The following is a 20,184-nucleotide window of genomic DNA, read 5'->3' as shown; positions in this document are numbered from 1 at the left end:
TAGTGGTGGCGGTGGTGGTGATGATGATGATGATGATGGTGGTGCCGGTGATGATGATGATGATGATAATGATGATGATGATGATGATTGTGATGATTGTGATGATGGTGATGATGATGATGATGATGATGATGATGATGATGATGATGATGATGGTTATGATGGTCCTATGAAAGAGAAGGAAAGAAGACATGTATGACAATCGCTGTGGTGGTCATGATGTCAGAACCAAACAAATACACACTTTAAGGAAGACAATTAAATCTGACAAATAATACTTGTTTCTAATACTTGTTTCAAAGCCAGCAATTTTGAAGGAGGAAAGGATGAGTTGATAGTGTTAACACAGTACTTCACTGGTACCATATTTTATCAGCTCCAAAAGCATGAGAGGAAACACTAACACTAACCTCAACAGGATTTGAACTCAGGATGTAAGGAGCCGTAACTAAATGTCACGAATCATTTTGGATAATCATCATCATCATCATCATCATCACTATTATTAACATCATCGTCATCATTATTATTGTTTTAACATCCACTTTTCCACACTTGCATGGGTCAGAAAGAATTTGTTGAGGTGGATTGAGGTGGATTTTTCTATGGTTGGATGCCCTTCCTGTCACCAACCATCACTTGTTTCCAAGTAAGGTAATATTTTCCCCATGACCAGACATGTTTTCATGGAAGATTGAAAATGGATGACACTGCTTTTATGTCAATGATATTCACTTACAATTACCATGTGATGATGCCAAGGCAAAGAGACACTAACACACACATGACACATGCATGCACACATATGCACACACACACACACATGCGCACACGCACGCACACAAGGGAGGATCAAAAGAGTGCGGTTTTCTTTCAGCATTTTGTACATGAAGGATGCAGAAACAGAGCAGGTCTGGTGTCTCACAGAAGTCATAAGCACTAAAATGTGAAAGAAAAAAAGAAAGCAAAATTCTTTGGCTCTTAGGCATTGAACTCAATTTGAGAGTTCATCAACTGAAAGAATCCCATCATGTGTGTGTATGTGTATAACTATATATATACATATACAGGGTGGGATGGGTAAATTGTCACCATTTTATATTTTTAATTTTGCGTGTGCACATTGTTTGTTTTTGATTTTGTTGACTACATAGTATAGTAGGGTCAGTTGGGCACCATCTGTGAGGAAAACTGCACCATGACACAATTCTCTTTGCCAGAAATTTGGAAATGACATGCTGTACTGCTTAGCATTCATGCTAGAAGCTCCAATAAGAACACTTCAGAGTGTATGAGTGTCAATCTGGAGACATGTACTGAGAGTGATAAAAATCAAACATCCAGTCAACATCACAGTGTTTGGAGTGATCACTAGTGATGGCAACATTATGCCTCCATTTGTCATCCCACACAGTCTCAGGCTCAACACAGAGGCCTACATCAAGTTCCTGGAGGAGGTAGTGCTGCCCTTAGTCAACAGGGTTGCTGCTGGAAGACTCTATGTCTGGCAACAGGACTCTGCACCAATCCACACAAGCAGGAGAACGCAGTCATGGCTTTCAGACAACTTCTGCAACCACATCACCTCTAACATCTGGCCACCTAACTCCCCAGACTGCAACCCCTTGATTATTATGTGTGGGGTGCAGTTGAGCGAGAGATCAACAAAACTCCTTGTAACACCAAAGATGAACTGAAGGCAAGAATTATGGCAGCATTCACCAACTTAAACAAGGAGATGGTCCAGAAGAGGTGCAGGAGATTCCAAAGTTATCTGAAGGCTGTGCTTGAAGCCAATGGCAATTTTATTGAATAAATTTACTCTTTAATATTTCTTAAATTTTTAAACTTCTTTTGCTATATCAGCTCTTTCTGTAGTTTATGCCTGTTTAACCCTTTCGTTACTGAATTTATTTTAAGATGCTCAGTGTTTCTTCCAATTATGTTAAATATAACAAAGAATTAAGTAAAATAACATCGTTATCATTAAGCTAGAGTTAGGGACATAAATTGTGACTAAGGTTTCATGGAAGGTTTTAATTCAGAACTTTTGAAAACCAGACATTTGTACTAAAGAGCCAGAGCCGGTTTCAGCTGGGTTGGTAACGAAAGGGTTAATACTAAGTGTATTTGAGAGTTTTGAGAAATTCTCAACTAGAGTGCCTATTTTTGATAAATGTTTCTGTGCTTCTTTGTATATTGAGTGCAACATTTTGCTTTTGCAGTGTTCAGTAACTTTTCATAGAAGTGTGTTTTGCCTTTTTCTTTTGGAGGTAAATATCTTGTACAAATGAACTAGTTTCATTCACCATTTAAATTGTTCAAGGTTTTCAATCTGCCTAGGGAAATATGTGCTAAGTATGTCAGTTTTTCATTGATGTAGTCTAAATTTCTTCAGTAGTTTTCTTGTTTACGTCTTTTTTTTGTCTCTTGCACATTCCAGTTTACCATATTGTTGAATACTTGAGGGTATTAGAAAAAGTTCTGACTTTCTCTTGGGAGCAAAATCAACCAAACTAAGCATGACTAGTTCCATTAAAAGGAAAGATTTCGCAACACTTAAAACTAATAATACAGAATGTTTGTATGCTGCTGTGAGCATTTTATATTCATGTAAACTTAATAATAATGATGATGATTTTCTAATATGCCCTGATTAGATGACTGGTATAGTAAAACAGTATAATACAATGAAACTCAACATTATTGATTGGGTGGGCAGTAGTTAAAATCCACCACACTTTTTGGGAGTACTCAAAAGTATCTTAAGCAAAAATGTTGAGGTACATATGCATATGTTATCTCTATTGGAAACAGAAAAATCAGCCTCAAATACACTCTGTCTGACCCATGCAGTGGGGGCACATGGCCTAGTGGTTAGAGCAGCGGACTTGCAGCTGAGGGATTGCAGGTTTGAATCTCAGACTGGGTGATGCGTGTGTTTATGAGCGAAACATCTAAGCTCTACGCAGCTCCAGCAGAAGGTAATGGCAAACTTCTGCTAATTCTTTTGCCACAACTTTCTCTCACTCTTTCCTCCTGCATCTAGCAGCTCACTTATGACTGACCAGTGTCCCATCCATTTAGGGAACCTATACACCAATGAAACCAGGAAACCGGCCCTGATGAGCCAGGCATGGCTCGAGAAGGAACAAACAACAACAACAACAACTGACCCATGCCAGGTGGCAAGCTGGCAGAAACGTTAGCACACCAGGGGAAATGCATAGTGGTTTTCCGTCTGCCACTACATTGTGAGTTCAAATTTGCCTTTCATCTTTTCGGGGTTGATTAAATAAGTACCAGTTACGCACTGGGATCGATATAATCAACTTAATCCGTTTGTCTGTCCTTGTTTGTTCCCTCTATGTGTAACCCCTTGTGGGCAGTAAAGAAATAAGAAGCATAGTAAAGTGGATGTTAAAATGATGATGATGATGATTATGATAATGATGACGATGACAATGACAATGGTGATGATGATGAGCTATGATACTTGGGAGATACATTAGATATGCTTCAGAGAGACCTACAAAAGCTCTTCAGATAGCTCTTAGACCTATTCAATCCTTTAACACATGAAATTGTAGCTATATGATAGTATCTAAATGTAATGAGTGTCATAAAAAATAGCTTATTTTCTGGATCAGCATCACTCCAACTCTACCCCAAGCTGCTTGGCTTCATCACTGATCTCATATGTATGACGGGCTAACTTGTGTTCCACCAAGTACATAAAGGACAGTAAATAAGTGACTTGATGTCTTATCATTTTAGTTAAGATGGTTGTACAGACAGTAAGATAAAGCTTATCTTTGGTATTTTAAATACGGTCTAAGGGAACAGCTAAAAGCAGAAATGATCCATTTAATGGGAACATTTTGTTTTTTTCTGAAAACCATGTAGGTAAATATTAGAAAATACAATTCATGTTGTTGTTTTGGCATTAGGAAGGGCATCAAGCCATAAAAACCTAGCTAAAGCAGACATTGGAACCCATGGTGATGATGACGATGATGACAACAATGGCAGTGACGATGGTGATGATGATGATGGTGGTGAGTTGATCAAAGACTTTGCAATTAAAAAAAGTTGGAGAAAACTTTTCAAATATAAATAAAGTGAAAGTATACAAAAATAATCATTATTTTCCATCTGTTAGTTTTGTTTTATCTTGAAAAATAAAAATTCATCTTACGATTTATTATTGTTTCATCATCATCATCATCATCATTTAACGTCCGCTTTCCATGCTAGCATGGGTTGGACGGTTCAACTGGGGTCTGGGGAGCCCGAAGGCTGCACCAGGCCAGTCAGATCTGGCAGTGTTTCTGACTGGCCTGGTGCAGCCTTTGGGCTCCCCAGACCCCAGTTGAACCGTCCAACCCATGCTAGCATGGAAAGCGTACATGCATAAGGGGACACTAAAATCTTTTAAGTGCTTAGGGCCTTTATGGGTTTAATCCAGCTTTGAGTGTTATCTAGCATTTTCAATGTAGCAATATGTGTTAGACCTCTGTGTGCCTTCTTATAATCTATCCATGCGATCTCCAGAAATATATGGTTTTCCTTTTCATCTTGCAATTTTCTTTAGCTTTTTTGTCTGTTAAGGGTTCTTCCTTGTACCCATCACTCATTTTTCTTTTGCTTTGCACACTTTCTGTTCAGCTGGCAACAGTTTGTTTTCATCAAAACCAGTGTATTGTTCACATATTCTCTCTATATACAGACTGCCTGATTTAAACTCATTTCAGAGATGACATGAATATGTGACATTGATAAGCTGCAACTATGGTGAAATGTACACCTGTCACTCTTGTAATCACTTTCAGTCCAATTTCATTCTGCCTAACTCTGAAGTATATTGTATTTTTCTAACACAACACATCTATAAAAGGATTTCTCCTGCATAAAAAAACTGCAGCTTCTGGCTTCTCAGTGATACACATGTTAAATACGTTAAATAAAGATTTTAGAAATGAATTATTTAGCTAAATACATTGTAATTTATCAGGAGACTTATAACAACTTGTAATACTAAAAAATTTCAATTTTGTCAATTTTCTGTAGTAGTAACATGTTAGCCACCAGAAATCTTACTGGGAATCAATGTCATGTGCAAAGCTTTGATTGCATTGCCATTTAGCATATGCTGTGACTTTTATCCAAAAGTATGACTTTTTATTCCTCAGAAATTTTCTTCGATTGATTCAAGATTTGATCTTTTCAGCTTTTTTTCATACCCAAAACTGTTTTATATTTCAGTTCTATATTTAAGAGATTTGCATTATTTACATTTGAAATTATTTGAAATTATTTACATTATTTACATTTGACGGGTATTTTTGTCCTTATCTTGTTTGTTGTTAACACAACGTTTCCGCTGATATACCTTCCAGCCTTCATCAGGTGTTTTGGGGAAATTTCAAACCTAGGTTCACATTCCTAAGATATTTTTCCATGTTGTTGTTGTTGTTGTTATTATCATTATCATTATTATTATTATCATTATTATTATTATTATTATTCAGGTCACTGCCTGGAATCAAACTCAGAATCTAGGGGTTAGTAGCCTACGCTCTTAACCACTACACCATATGCCCCAGGTTCGAAATTTCCCCAAGACACCTGATGAAGGCTGGAGAGTATATCAGCCGAAGCGTTGTATTAACAACAAACAAAATGAGGACAAATATCTGTCAAATGTAAATAATGTAAATAATGTTTTATATTTGTTGGACTGCAATTCACTGAACTTTTTTGTTCAAGTGTCTTTTCTTCCATATTTCAGGCCCAAATTTTTCATTTCCTGTGAGGGAAATCTACATTTTTTTTTGTTTGTATCTTCCTGATTTACTTCATAGTTTATTTAAAGAAAGTCTTTCTAATTTCATTAATAATTATATTTTTGTATACACTGTTTGTGTTTCTTTTCAGATCATCTGATCTATGGGGCTTTTACAACAATTAGCCTTTTCCCAAATCTTCACATTTCCGACTTATTTTTTAGTTTATCATTACAAATATCTTTTTTTTTCATTTTCTTCTTATATTTTACCTATCTATGTTGATTTAGCATTTCTGCTAATATTATAAAGTCCTTTCCGTTTCATTAAATCTATTTCTGTAAATTTATTTTTCTAAGGTGGTTTGCTTTTCATTTCCTTATTTAACACACACAGACATGCACACACATACACCCTCAAGTACACACACACTTAAGCATACAAACACACATAGGTATACACACATACACACATACATACACACACACACAAGAACACACACTCAAGCACACACATACATACACACATACACATACACACACACACACACACACACACGCACACACACATACACACACATATATGTTCTCATTATCATTTGCACTTTATGCTAACCGTTGTATAATAGATGTGATTTATATTTGCTATATCCATTTCATTTGTTTATATTGCAAAGAATTCTTTTGCATTCATTGCTTGCAATGTTGTTTCCTCTCTTTATTTAATCCATAAATGCTTTGCTTCTTCAATTCTTATTCTTATTCCTTCTATCAGATTTTCCATCCTATTTATGGTTCTCTTATCATTTATATTTTATTGGGGAGTTTCTTCTGTTCTTTTGCAATATATATGTTTTATTATCTCGTTTTGCTCCTAACTGAGCAAACCAAGAATTAAAGGAATCCCAGCCATAAACATCATCTCTTTTATTCAGCTTTAGTGTGTCTAAGACTATATTTTCCAATGAATCTTCCTTTTTTTTTATTTACTTTTTCCAAAACAGCAGGATGGAGTTTGAAGAAAATTTGGCTGCAACTTTTCAAAAAGACCAAAGAATCATGTGAAGATCCTTTTGTTGGGTGTGTTTCTTGCTTTGTATGAAATTAGTCTTAACTAGTTTCACATATAGGCACAGGCATGGTAATGTTGTTAAATAGCTTGTTTTGTAAACCACAGGGCTTTGGGTTCAATCCCACTAAGTGCCAGCAGGGGTAAGTGTCTTCTGTTATAACACCAGGCCAACTAATGCCTTTTACATCATCATCATCATCCTCCTCCTCCTCATCATCATCGTCATCATTATTATCATCATTTAACATCCGTTTTCTATGCAGGCATGGGTTGGACGGCTTGACAGAAAATGGCAAAACTAGGGGGCCACACCAGGCTCCATTTGTTTGTTTGGGCTTGGTTTCTACAGCTTGATGCCTTTCCTGATGCCAACCACTGCACAGAATGTACTGAGTGCTTTTTATGTAGCTTCAGTATCCACAATAATACTTTTTATATAACCTTGGTTTTAGGATCTCAATTCTGTTGTATATATACATTTATATATACATGCGTGTGTGTGTGTGCATGTGAGTGTGTTTGTGTGTGTGAGAGTGTGTGCGTGCATGCATGTGTGTGTGAATGTGTAAGTGTGTAAGCATGTGTGTGCACATGTACATGCATGTGTGAACGTGTGTGTGCATGTGTGTATGTGTGCATGTATGCATGTGTGTGCATGTGTGTGCATGCACTTTCACACGTGTGTGGTGCACATGTATGTGAGTGTCTATATGTGCATGTGTGTGTGTGTGTGTGTGTATCTTTCCATTTGTCTCCCACCCTACTGTTTAATAACAGGTGTTAATTTTTTTATTTCTCCATAATTTGGCAATTTCAGCAAGAGACTGACAGTATAAGTACCAGATTTTTTTAAAAAATTAAATACTAGGGTCAATTTGTTCAACTAAATCTTTCAACATCATGTCCCATCATAACTGCAATCCAATGACTGAGTTATTAGACTGCAGCTATGTTGGGAGAAATAAAATATGAAAGAAAAAGATAAATGATATTGTCTTAACAGAATGATCACACAGGTAGGCAATAAGAAAATCCAATCTAACAATACTGCTATATACACACGTATACACACATGTTCACACACAATACCACATAATTTTAAGCTGCAAGTATCCAAGAAATGATTTAGTGTCTGATCAAATTTTACAACATTACAGATTTGTTTAGGCCAGGAACAAAGAACTTTTTTGTGGTAGAATAACAGCATTATCCCACTAACTACAAAATTAAATTCCATGGTTATTCCAGTAATGATGTCAAATATCTACCAAAAAATACAATTGATATTTTCTGAAAGTCCTGTTGCCTAAGTAAACTTGATAAATATCAACAGAAACTCGTTTCAAACAAGACATTTCTCAACAAATAAAGATTGGTATGTAAAACTGCTTTCCAGAGTTAGGGGAAATGAAAGTTTGAGTGGATATATATATCTGATTTCTAAAGTAAAAGCATTAAAGCAAACTTTGCATGGCAGTGTGGTAAGAAGTTAACTTCCCAACCACATGGTTCTGGGTTCAGTCCTACTGTGTGGAACCTTGGGCAAGTGTTTTCTGCATTAGCTACAGGCTGACCAAAGTCTTGTGAGTGGATTTGGTAAACAGAAACTAAAAGAAAGCCATGGTGTGCATGTGTGTGTATGTGTGTGCATGCGCGTGTGTGTGTGTGTGTGTGTATCTATGTGTATCTTTGTCCCCCACAACCACCACCACCACTTGACAACCAGTACTGGTTTGTTTATGTCCCCATAACTTAACAGTTTGGCAAAAGTGACCGACAGAATAAGTAGGAGGCTTTAAAATGTCCTGGCATCAATTTGTTTGGCTAAAACTCTTCAAGGCAATGCTCCAGAATGGACTGTGGCCATTTTGGAGCAAGTAAAAGATAAAAGACTGTTTTCAGTTCCACTCCTTCCATGCTAACATGGATTCAACAAAGCTTCTGGACCTGCTTCCAGGTATGACCATTACAAGTTTTCAAGTAAGAACTTTACCTACCAAACTAACAGACTTTTTGTTTATACAGGACATAAACAGAGCCACAACTGCCCAAAGCAGTGGCTATGTGAACCTAAAACTACATGCCTGCAAAGCAAATTTCTTGATCAGACACACGTGCTTACACCTATAATATAATATAATAGGTGTGGTAGGTGCACTGGGTGTACCCACGTGTGACCTTGGTAACTCGTTTTGTATTCAGTCAGCTATTTGTGAATGTATGCATAACAGGAGTACAAATTCATGTTTACTTTAGTGAGTACATATTTGTCCTTAAATATGATATGTACACAATAATGGTATCACCAACCTGACCTTGGTGCTTTACTACTTGAGTACCTGATTCTCTTCAATCATGGAAATTGTGTGTGTGTGTACATATATACTACATACATATATACTATACATACATACATATATACATACATATATACATACATATATATATATATATATATATATATATATATATATATATACCTAGATATATATAACATCATCATCATCATCATCATCATTTAACGTCCGTTTTCCGTGCTAGCACGGGTTGGACGGTTCGATCAGGGTCTGGGAAGCCAGGAGGCTGCACCAGTCTCCAGTCTGATCTGGCAGTGTTTCTACAGCTGGATGCCCTTCCTAATGCCAACCACTCCGTGAGTGTAGTTGGTGCTTTTTACGTGCCACCGTTACAGGTGCCAGGGGAGGCTGGCAACAACCATGATCGGTTGGTGCTTTTTACGTGGCATCGGCCACGTTCAGATGGTGCTTTTTACATGCCATATATGTATGTATATCTACAGGGTGCGATGGGTAAATTGTCTCCATTTTATGTTTTTAATTTTGTGCATGCGCATTGTTTGTTTCTGAATTTGTTGACTACATAGTATGGTTGGGTCAGTTGGGCACTGTCTGTGAGACAAACAGCACTATGAAGCAATTCACACTGCCAGAAATTTGGAAACGACTTGCTGTACTGTTTGGCATTCACACTGGAAACTCCAATATATACATCTCAGAGTGTTTGGTTGTCAATCTGAGCACAGTGCAGTCTGAGGACATGTACCAAGAGTGATAAAATTCAAACATCATGGTGTTTTTAGTGATGGTGACGTTATTCCTCCATTTAACTTCCCACATGGCCTCAGACACAACACGGAGCCTACATCAAGTGCCTGGAGAAGGCAGTGCTTCCCTGGGTCAAGAGGGTGGTTGCCGGAATACCCTTTGTCTGGCAACAGAACTCTGCACCATGCCACACAAGCAGGAGAACCCAGTCATGGCTGTCAGGCAATTTCTGCAACACATCACCCCTCCCCTAACATGTGGCCACCTAACTCCCCAGACTGCAACCGCCTTGATTATTGTGTGAGGGGTGCAGTTGAGCAAGAGACCAACAAAACTCCTTGTAACATCAAAGATGGACTAAAGGCAAGGATTATGGCAGCATTCAACAGCTTAAACAAGGTGACCGTCCAGAAGAGTTGCAGGATTTTCTGAAGTCATCTGGAGGCTGTGGTTGAAGCCAATGGCGATTTTACTGAATAAATTTACTCTTTAGTATTTCAAGATATTTTTATGTAATTTTGGTAAGTATATTTGTTAAAATGAGTGACAGTGTGGTAAGTATCTTGCTTACCAACCACATGGTTCTAGATTCAGTTCTGCTGTGTGGCACCTTAGACAAGGGTCTTCTACTATAGCCTCTGGCCAACCAAAGCCTTGAGAGTGGATTTGGTAGAGAGAAACTGAAAGAAGCCCGTTGTATAATATGTGTGTGTGTGCGTGCATTTGTGAATTTGTGTATGTGTGTGTGTAAATTTATGTATGTGCCTTTGTTTGTCCCCCCCCACCATTGCTTGACAACTGATGTTGGTGTGTTTACATCCCCGTAACTTAGTGGTTCAGAAAAAGAGACTTATAGAATAAGTACTAGGCTTACAAAGAATAAGTCTTGAGGTCGATTTGATCAACTAAAGGCAGCACTCCAGCATGGCCACAGCCAAATGACTGAAACAAATAAAAGAATACATATGTATATATATATACATACACACATGCACTCACACACACACGCGTAATAGATCGCTAGCCACGACACATTCTTTATTTTCTCTCCTTGTTTCTTTCTATGTTCCTTTCTGTGGAAGAGCGTAGGCTTGAAATGTTAAAGACTTTTTCACTTCTCGAGTGTTATACTAATACATCTGTTTGCTGTCTACACCACTTGTCTTCGTCTTTTGTTTTTTATGTATTCTCCCTATATATTTCACACATATATACATATATATATACACACATGTATATTCATACATTCTTATATATATATATATATATATATATATATATATATATATATATACAAAATAAGAAAATGGAGAAATACATCTAAATCATTTATCAACTACCAGATAATACCCAATCACATACTTTGTTATCCCATGGAGGGTTGAATTTGCAACCCCTATCTCAATTTATATATATATATATATATATATATATATATATATATACATATACACACACATGCATATATATACACATATACACATATATGAATACACACACACATACACACACATATATATATCTGAGTGTTTGTGTGTTTGTGCATGCATGTGTAAATTATGAATTTAACGTTATGTAATCAACAAAAACATAAGCAAAAGTCCAAACCACTTCCAGACAACTACACTAATGGGCATCAAAGACAGAGAATCCCTCATATTTTTCTGGGACAACTTGACAACATTAATACTAACAAAACCAGCAATGTGACCACAACTATGCTACGGAATATTTGCTCAGCAAACATAAAATTGATTTCATGCATAAACATAAAAAATAATAATGGTGCGGATGATGGACATATGGTTATAATATATATATATGTATGTATGTATCTATGTATATATGTATCTATCTATCTATCTATTTATCTCTCTCTCTCTCTCCATATATATATATAATATGTATGTATGTATGTATATATGTATATATATATACACACACACACGCATATATATATATATATATATATATATGTATATATATATATATATATATATACACAAGCACACACACACACACATATATATACACACACACACACACAGACACACACATATATATATATATATATATATATATATATATATATATATATATATATATGTGTGTGTGTGTGTGTGTATATATATATATAATTAGTGAATGGAAGAAATGGAGCTCAACGAAAATTCTACAGAATTCCTTTTATTACATTCTACACATGTATCGGTTAAACTTTTGAATAATCCGTAACAAGATAATTCATCTTTCCATTTCAACAAACATATATATATATATATACATATATACATATAGATATGGAATGCTCAATGGCAATATTTTTATAAGGTTATGAGACATTCATGGTTAACTCATTGGCAATATTTGTGGAAATGAAGTGAAATGACATAATTCAAGAACGGAATTAAGATTCCAGATTTGTTAACCATAAAACTAACCTCTATTATAACTGTGTTTCTCTTAATCTGATAATGCCAAATGTTCTGAAAACTGGAAAATCAATGAACTAATGAGGGAACCTATAAATTGCATAAAGCTGTCTGGGGTACACTGTTTACTTACAAGGGCAGCCTTCAAGATGAATTTATTTCCTTTCATATATGTATGTATATGTATATATATATAGCCCTAAGGCTTTTTTCTAACGCCAGCTCAAAAATTTACTCATCCTGTCGAAAAGACGCTTGTTTGTGACGTCCTGTTTTTGTTGTTATTATTATTATCATTATTGTTTTTACGTATTTTTGTATTCTTATTCGTGTTATCATTATTGTTTTTACGTATTTTTGTATTTTTATTCGTGTAACATCGTCCGGTTCTCCGTCCTTGTTTTGTATACATTCGAGGCTTTCTTCCAAGGAATCTAATGCGCTTGGCTTAGATTTTCCTTTGGGGCTGGCCAGATCAGAGCAATCTCAAGATTAATCAGCCGAAATTGCAAAGATGATCCGGTTCTTGACTGAAGATTGAAGGCTTCGAATGTCCCGTCCATGTTTTTGTATCGTCTTCTAAATGTTTTACGTTCTTGTCCCAGTTTGTATTTTTTACATTTACATATATATATATATATATACACACACACACACACATATATATATTATATATATATGCACACATATATATACATATGTATATATATATGTCTATATATATATATAACACATACACACTCACACAAACACATATATATGTGATAGATGCTGAAAAGTTCCTGGCTTAGGGTAAAATAAAGTACAAGAGGATAAATTGATTATGATTTTATCCAATATATTCCCCTCTCAAATTTACACACTTATTGCAGCAGTCCTTCAGTTCTTCTAAACCCTGTAAATGAACTCAGAAGTTTAGGCCTCCAACCAACCTTGTGCAATATCCTTAAAGCCAGGAACTTTTCAGCACCTCATCATGCATACATATATACACACACACACACACACGTGCATACATGCGTATGTGCACACAAGCACATACACACAAACACACAATTATGTTTTGGGAACAATGGATCTCTGAGGCATATAAAGCTATATAAAAAGAATAATATGTAAATATTCCTGTCACATCAACAATACATTCGTATATATATATATATATATATAATATTATTAGAGACAAAACCACTATTTTGCAAAACAAACAAGGAAAGACTTAATCAATACATAAAATTTTAATAAAAAGTCAAAAAAACCGCCACTACAATTGTTTCTTGTCCTGATCGACAATCTTCAGGTGGACTTCCAATCTAAAATATCAATATTTTAAAATATAAAAATAATAATTTTAAAATAATTAAAGTATTAATGAAAAAATATAAATATATAATCTATATATAACCTATATATAATCCATATATAATCAATATATAAACAATATATAAACTAAAATAAACCTATCAACAATTAAATATAAAACAAAACAAAACAAAAAATAAACTATATATACACCCATACACATATAACTAATTATATATAACCATATCTAAATACATACACTAAATCACACACCTATATATATATCCCTATACATACACATAAAAACGTCTAGGCAACGATAAATAAATAAAATAGCCAAATACTTCAACACAATACTTATTCATACTCCCTCACACACACATACAACCCACATTCCCGCTCTAGAAACGAACATCATTTAAAATTACGAATGGAGAAATGGAATAAATGGAATTAAAAATTATATTCACTTGGTAAAACGAACATTACTTAAAAATTATGAATGAAATAATGTAATAAAATAACAGACATCGTAAATAGACATAAATTACTACGAATTCTTTAATAAAACTACCATGATAAACTAAAACTCATAAAAACATATAATGATAAAATCTCCCTTTACTAAACTCTATAACATACCTATATAGCAATCCCCCTAAACCTAAACATTCACACACAAATACACACACGTAAACCACACACCCATGACATATACAAATACCCACCTCACTCACACATACCTATACATACATATAAACCTCAATATATACTCCAAAAACCCACTATATATAATATATAATATATATAATATGTTAAAAATGAAATTCAATCTTACTTGCTTGCAATGTTACACACCCAAACTGGTGCATAACAGGAAAATGCCGTGAAAGTTAACTGCCCCTGAAATATGAATACAAACAGAATAAAACAAGCTTCACATAAATCAGACCAGTGGTTATTGAGATATTTGGGGTTTGGGGGTATAAATACCCAAAATGGTGCATAATGGGAAAATACTCCGAAAACAAGTTAACCCTGAAAGGGAAGAAATTCTAACCTTTCCATGAGACACATTATGATGGGTAAAATATTTTTAAGTAAAAATGACTTTAGAAATACAGTAAATACTTTGTAAAAGTCCCTTTTGTTACCTCGGAGTGAAATAGTTTTTTCCATAGCTTTCTTTCAAGTACATTCAACATATCTCACCTCCAAAGATTTGGCTGTTATTTCTAGCATGCCCTGCTACCAAATAACATCTGTTGGCAAATTTACAGAAAATGAAAGATGGAAACAAATGTAGGAACAACAAGCTGGTGTATTAGTATAATGCTTGGGAAAAACGTAAAAGTTTTTTGTTTCAAGCCTACACTCTTTGACAGAAAGGATTAAGAGGGGAAAAAATGGAGAGAGAATTAAAAAAAAGGAGAGAAAAAATGTGCAGAGTTTAACAGTCCAACATGGCAAGAATACATATGTGTGTGTGTTGTGTGTGTATTTATATATGTATGTGTGTATGTGTGTGTGTATATATATATATATATATATATATATATATATATACATATATATACATATATATATGTGTGTATGTATATATAAATATATATATATATGTATGTGTTTGTATGTATATATATATATATTTCCAACTAGACATTATCATCATCGTTTAACGTCCATTTTCCATGCTAGCATGGGTTGGACGGTTCAACTGGGGTCTGGGAAGCCAGAAGGCTGCGCCAGGCCCAGTCTGATCTAGCAGTGTTTCTACAGCTGGATGCCCTTCCTAACGCCAACCACTCCGAGAGTGTAGTGGGTGCTAATCTACTTAATCCATTTGTCTGTCCTTGTTTGTCCTCTCTGAGCTTAGCACCTTGTGGGTAGTAAAGAAATAGAAAAAGGTATTTCGTCTGTCTTTACATTCTGAGTTCAAATTCTGCCGAGGTCAACTTTGCCTTTCATCCTTTCAATGGCCGATAAATTAAGTACCAGTTGTGTACTGGGGTCGATCTAATCGACTGACCCCTTTCCCAAAAAACTTCGGGCCTTGTGCCTAGAGTAGAAAAGAAAAAATTAAAAACATTATAATATAGTTGTATATGTGAAAAAAAAGACAAGATGATCATGACTAAAATAACTTTGATCATGGGTTTACCTAATCAGGCCTGCCTGGGGCTAAACAGCAACATCCATCACCAATAGTGTTACTAATCTCAAGAGATTTTGCTAACTCTTCGGGATCAGGTTTTTCTTTTTTATTTTTTAATTGTTATGACATGACATTAAATCTGATATGCTTATGGATCCATACTGAATGTCTGACTGACTGTCAAGAGACATTTCTGCTCAATTAGAGATATGTAAAGCTTGCCAACCAGATGTTATCAATAAGGAGAAAAAAGAACCAGATATTTCTAAGAGAGAAAATAAGAGAATTGCAGCCATTTCCTCTGATATGAAGCCCACTGCTTAGAATTTTCAGATATAATTGATGTCGCTATGTAATCATGTCTATTAAGGCCAAGATACTTAAAAGCTGGAAACCAGTCTACCAGTTGGTTACAAATAACTTGAGATCATTTATTCACAAGCAGTAACAAATGATAAATTGGTCACAGAGAATTAAAATTTCCACTGAGTTGGACATTACAATAATTTGTCACAAATGAACTAGCCATGCCTCATACAGAGACAGTTATTTTTCAATCCAGGGAGAAATACTGTGTGTTTAGTCAACACAGAAAAGATAACATTTAAATCTCCCTCAAATCACATAAAGGAGGAAAAAATATTGGATTAAATAGTCCTGAATATATTATGTCTGAATGAAATCTAGAATAGTCACTGCTTGTATATCATCTCTATATCTATGTTATATCACAATACTACACAGTGGCTGTGTGAGCTACGAAATCCTCGTCGCCACTGTTATATCGCACGTTCGGACGACCTCTACTCAAATCCTTGACATCTAGACTCCTCCCTCTATATCTACGTATTGGGCTAGCCTACTTCATCGTTTGGGAGCGTCCACACAACAATCTATAAATGGCAAAATGTCGCAAAAAGGCTCGCATTTTCTATGGGGTTTTAAAACTGTCTGAGGGTGGTCATGAAGATCTTTTCATTTCCCCAGTCACCTCATAGAGACATTTAAAAAATCGATAAACCGACCCCTTATGCCCAACAATTGAATGCGCATGCACATTTGTAGACAGTCTGTATGACTCAGTGCATTTTTGTGTTTTGTGAAGACAAGTTATCATGTGTTTTGGCTTTCAGACATGCACACTTTTTTGATTTTAGAAATGTAGGGAAAAATTAACGAGTTAGACCAAGTGAATGACAAGAGAGCGGGATTTTCATGAAAGACCAAATATGCTTGACTAGCACTAAGTCTTGACACACATAGTGTATTTTATTGTGATTATTGTCACAAAAAGATTTAACCAAGTAGGGGTGGTATACGTAAAAAGAGAATGTAAAGCACACTTAAAATAAAGGCACTCAGTATAAGTCCCTTTGGACTCTTGTTGTTTTATATTTCTATTCCTTGTCTTGCAAGTTACTTGGTGACCCTGCCAGTGCTGGTGCCACGTAAAAAGCATCCAGTCCTCACTGTAAAGTGGTTGGCATGTAAAATCATGCCAAAACTGATCTCATCTGTGCTAGTGCTACACAAAAGGCACTCGGTCCACTCTGCAGTGTGGTTGGTGTTAAGAAGGGCATCCAGCCATAAAAACTCTGGCAAAAGACAAAAGGCACTCGGTCCACTCTGCAGTGTGGTTGGTGTTAAGAAGGGCATCCAGCCATAAAAACTCTGGCAAAAGACACAATAGCCTGGGATAATCTTCTACTTGGCCAGCTCCTGTCAACTATGCATGCATGGAAGATGGACATTAAACGATGATGATGATGATGATGATGATGATGATGATTCTCTTTTTCATATCTATGCAACAAACAGGTCAGGTATGGATGCACACACTATTTCAGCCTGTTGTTGCATCCACTATTTGTCAGTATTTTCTCAGGTCATCCCAGGCAAACATTTAAATACAAAGTAGTGTCTTAATCAGTCCCCATCTCTGCAAGATACTTCTTCATAAGCTATGACCATGGTGTATGTGACCAGCAACTACAAGTTATCACCCAGCCAGATCCTTAGAGAAGAGAGCATGACAAGCAGGACCCCAGCTTGGAAAACTGAGCAACATGACCAAACAGACTGAGCTGATGCTCCCAAATCATACAAGTAACAGAAATTATACAAGTAACACTGTTAAAAATTATAAATTGAATGATCCAAATACATAAATAACACAGTGTAATGAAATAATTTTTTTTGTCTTTAGGCATAGGAGTGGCTGTGTGGAAAGTGGATTTGGTAGATGGAAACTGAAAGAAGCTCGTCGTATGTATATATATATATATATATATATATATATTACGGAGATGTACTCGCATAGCAAGTGATGCAGCATGGATTTTTGTCAGTGAACAGGTCGCGGATTTTAGTGACAAAAATATTTTGACAAATTAAACTTAAATGCTGAAGTGAATCGAACGGCTTTTGTGTGTTTCTTAAATGGCTTATAAACACCTTCCACGCTGCAATTGTATATATATATATATATATATATATATATATAGATATATGTATGTGTGTGTGTATACGTTTGTGTGTCTGTGTTTGTCCCCCCAACATCACTTGACAACTGATGCTGGTGTGTTTACATCCCTGTAACCTAGCGGTTCAGCAAAAGAGACCGATAGAATAAGTACTAGGCTTACAAAGAATAAGTACTGGGGTCAATTTGCTCGACTAAAGGCAGTGCTCCAGCATGGCCGCAGTCATATGACTGAAACAAGTAAAAAGTAATTGATCTGATCAATTGCCAGTTATTATGAGACATATTAAGTAAGTTTAAACTGTGCAGATCACATCCCAATAGTTACAGCTGACCTGGCACTGCACTGAGTTCATGGTCAAAATATTCAACTCAATTTTAGTTGTAAAAAAAATATTATGAGTCATACAGTATTCAGCAATCAGAAGGAATACTGTGTAATTGACAAGTGTTTTGATAGTTCAGAGTGAGGAGTATTAAAATCTGCAATAAAAGATTATTTTGTTGTTTTTTCTAATGCAGCAGTTAAAATGTTTGAATTTTATTAGAACATTTAAACATTTAAATACAAAGAAATAGAAAAGAAGAAAGAGAAGGAAGAAGAGGAAGATAAGGAAGAAGAGGAAGGAAAGGAAGAAAGGTGTGTGGGCGGGAATAAAGAAGTGGAAGAGGGAGGGGGAGGGAACAATGGGTCACATTCCCTGGAACTAATGGTGTGCTCAGCCACACTCTGCAGTCATGACCACAATGGTGTTGCCACAGAGAATGGCCAGTGGCACTCACTGCAGCAGCCATTCCACCTTAAAGGGCTCATTTCTCCAGCAGGCTGCTGTTATCCTTATTTAGCAGAGGAAATCAGTGGTAAAGGGCCCTAGAACACCTGACATCTCAATAGTGACCAGCAAAAACTGATAGCAGCTGGCCAGGCTCCTGTATTCATTGATTTTGCTTTCTTCTGTGTTACAGGTGGTGACACCTGGATTTGGAGCAGATGCTGCAAGGTTGGAGCCAGAGAACATGTCACTACACATCACATCCCAAACTAGAGATCTGCCTCTCTTGTATGGTAAGACAGTTATTCTGTCAATGAAATAACCCTTTTAACAATTCGAGGGAGGCAGATTTCTAGTTTAGGATGTAATAAAAGCTGTCTGGAAAGGAGAAACCTGATTCGAAGATTACAGAGCCAAGCCATCAATGGAACAGTAAAAATTTGTAAAACTTTCCAGAGGTTTAGCATTTAAGTATATATGCACCTGTCTAGACATGCAATTATATGTATGAAAGCACATGTATAAAACAAAACATACAAATCTGTGCATGCGCTGACTCCAAATATAGTACACACACACACACAGGCACATGCAAAAATACCCTGTTAGCAGTTTGACAAATGAGACCGATAGAATAAGAACCAAGCTTAAAAAAGAAACAAGTACTGGAATCAATTCATTCAACTAAGAATTCTTCAAGGCAGTGCTCCAGCATGGACACAGTCTACTGACTGAAACAAGTAAAAGAAGCATCGTGATAGACCATTGCCATCTTCAGTTCATGGATAGAAATAGAATCCTATGTCTTCCTTATGCTTACTTTGAGGAGTAAACCTCAATAATAAAAATCCAATTTTATATTGTGGACACTGGTATATAGCAGGTACAAGCTTTGAAAAAACTGAAGTCTTGGATCTTTACGTTATCCATTGCTTGGTTGTCTTCTAGACCAGTACTCCAGAACCGGTACGCTGCAGCACATTGGCATGTCATGAAATGATGCTAGGTGTGCCACAGTATAACATGAATATAATTTTTTCCTTATATTTTCAGTTATATTTCTAGTTCAAGTGTGCCACAAAATTTTGAAAAATATATGTGTAATGCGTGTGAAAAAA

At 35.8% G+C, this 20,184-nt stretch overlaps 1 long non-coding RNA gene across 1 annotated transcript in view; it reads right to left on the bottom strand.

Moving 5' to 3' along the window:
- Nucleotides 1–13,612: 13,612 nt before the first annotated feature.
- LOC118767905 overlaps nucleotides 13,613–20,184 on the bottom strand; it is a 55,708-nt gene continuing 49,136 nt past the window's right edge. Inside the window, exons 2-3 of the long non-coding RNA XR_005003818.1 lie at nucleotides 14,495–14,559; nucleotides 13,613–13,667 (exon numbers count right to left, since the gene is read on the bottom strand). This is a non-coding gene — a long non-coding RNA (uncharacterized LOC118767905). The remainder of the gene's footprint in view (nucleotides 13,668–14,494; nucleotides 14,560–20,184) is intronic.

This window comes from Octopus sinensis, linkage group LG2, assembly GCF_006345805.1.
Source record: "Octopus sinensis linkage group LG2, ASM634580v1, whole genome shotgun sequence".
Lineage (NCBI taxonomy): Eukaryota > Metazoa > Mollusca > Cephalopoda > Octopoda > Octopodidae > Octopus > Octopus sinensis.
The sequence above is the reverse complement of the archived record's forward strand: the minus strand, read 5'-3'. Positions and strand labels throughout refer to the sequence as shown.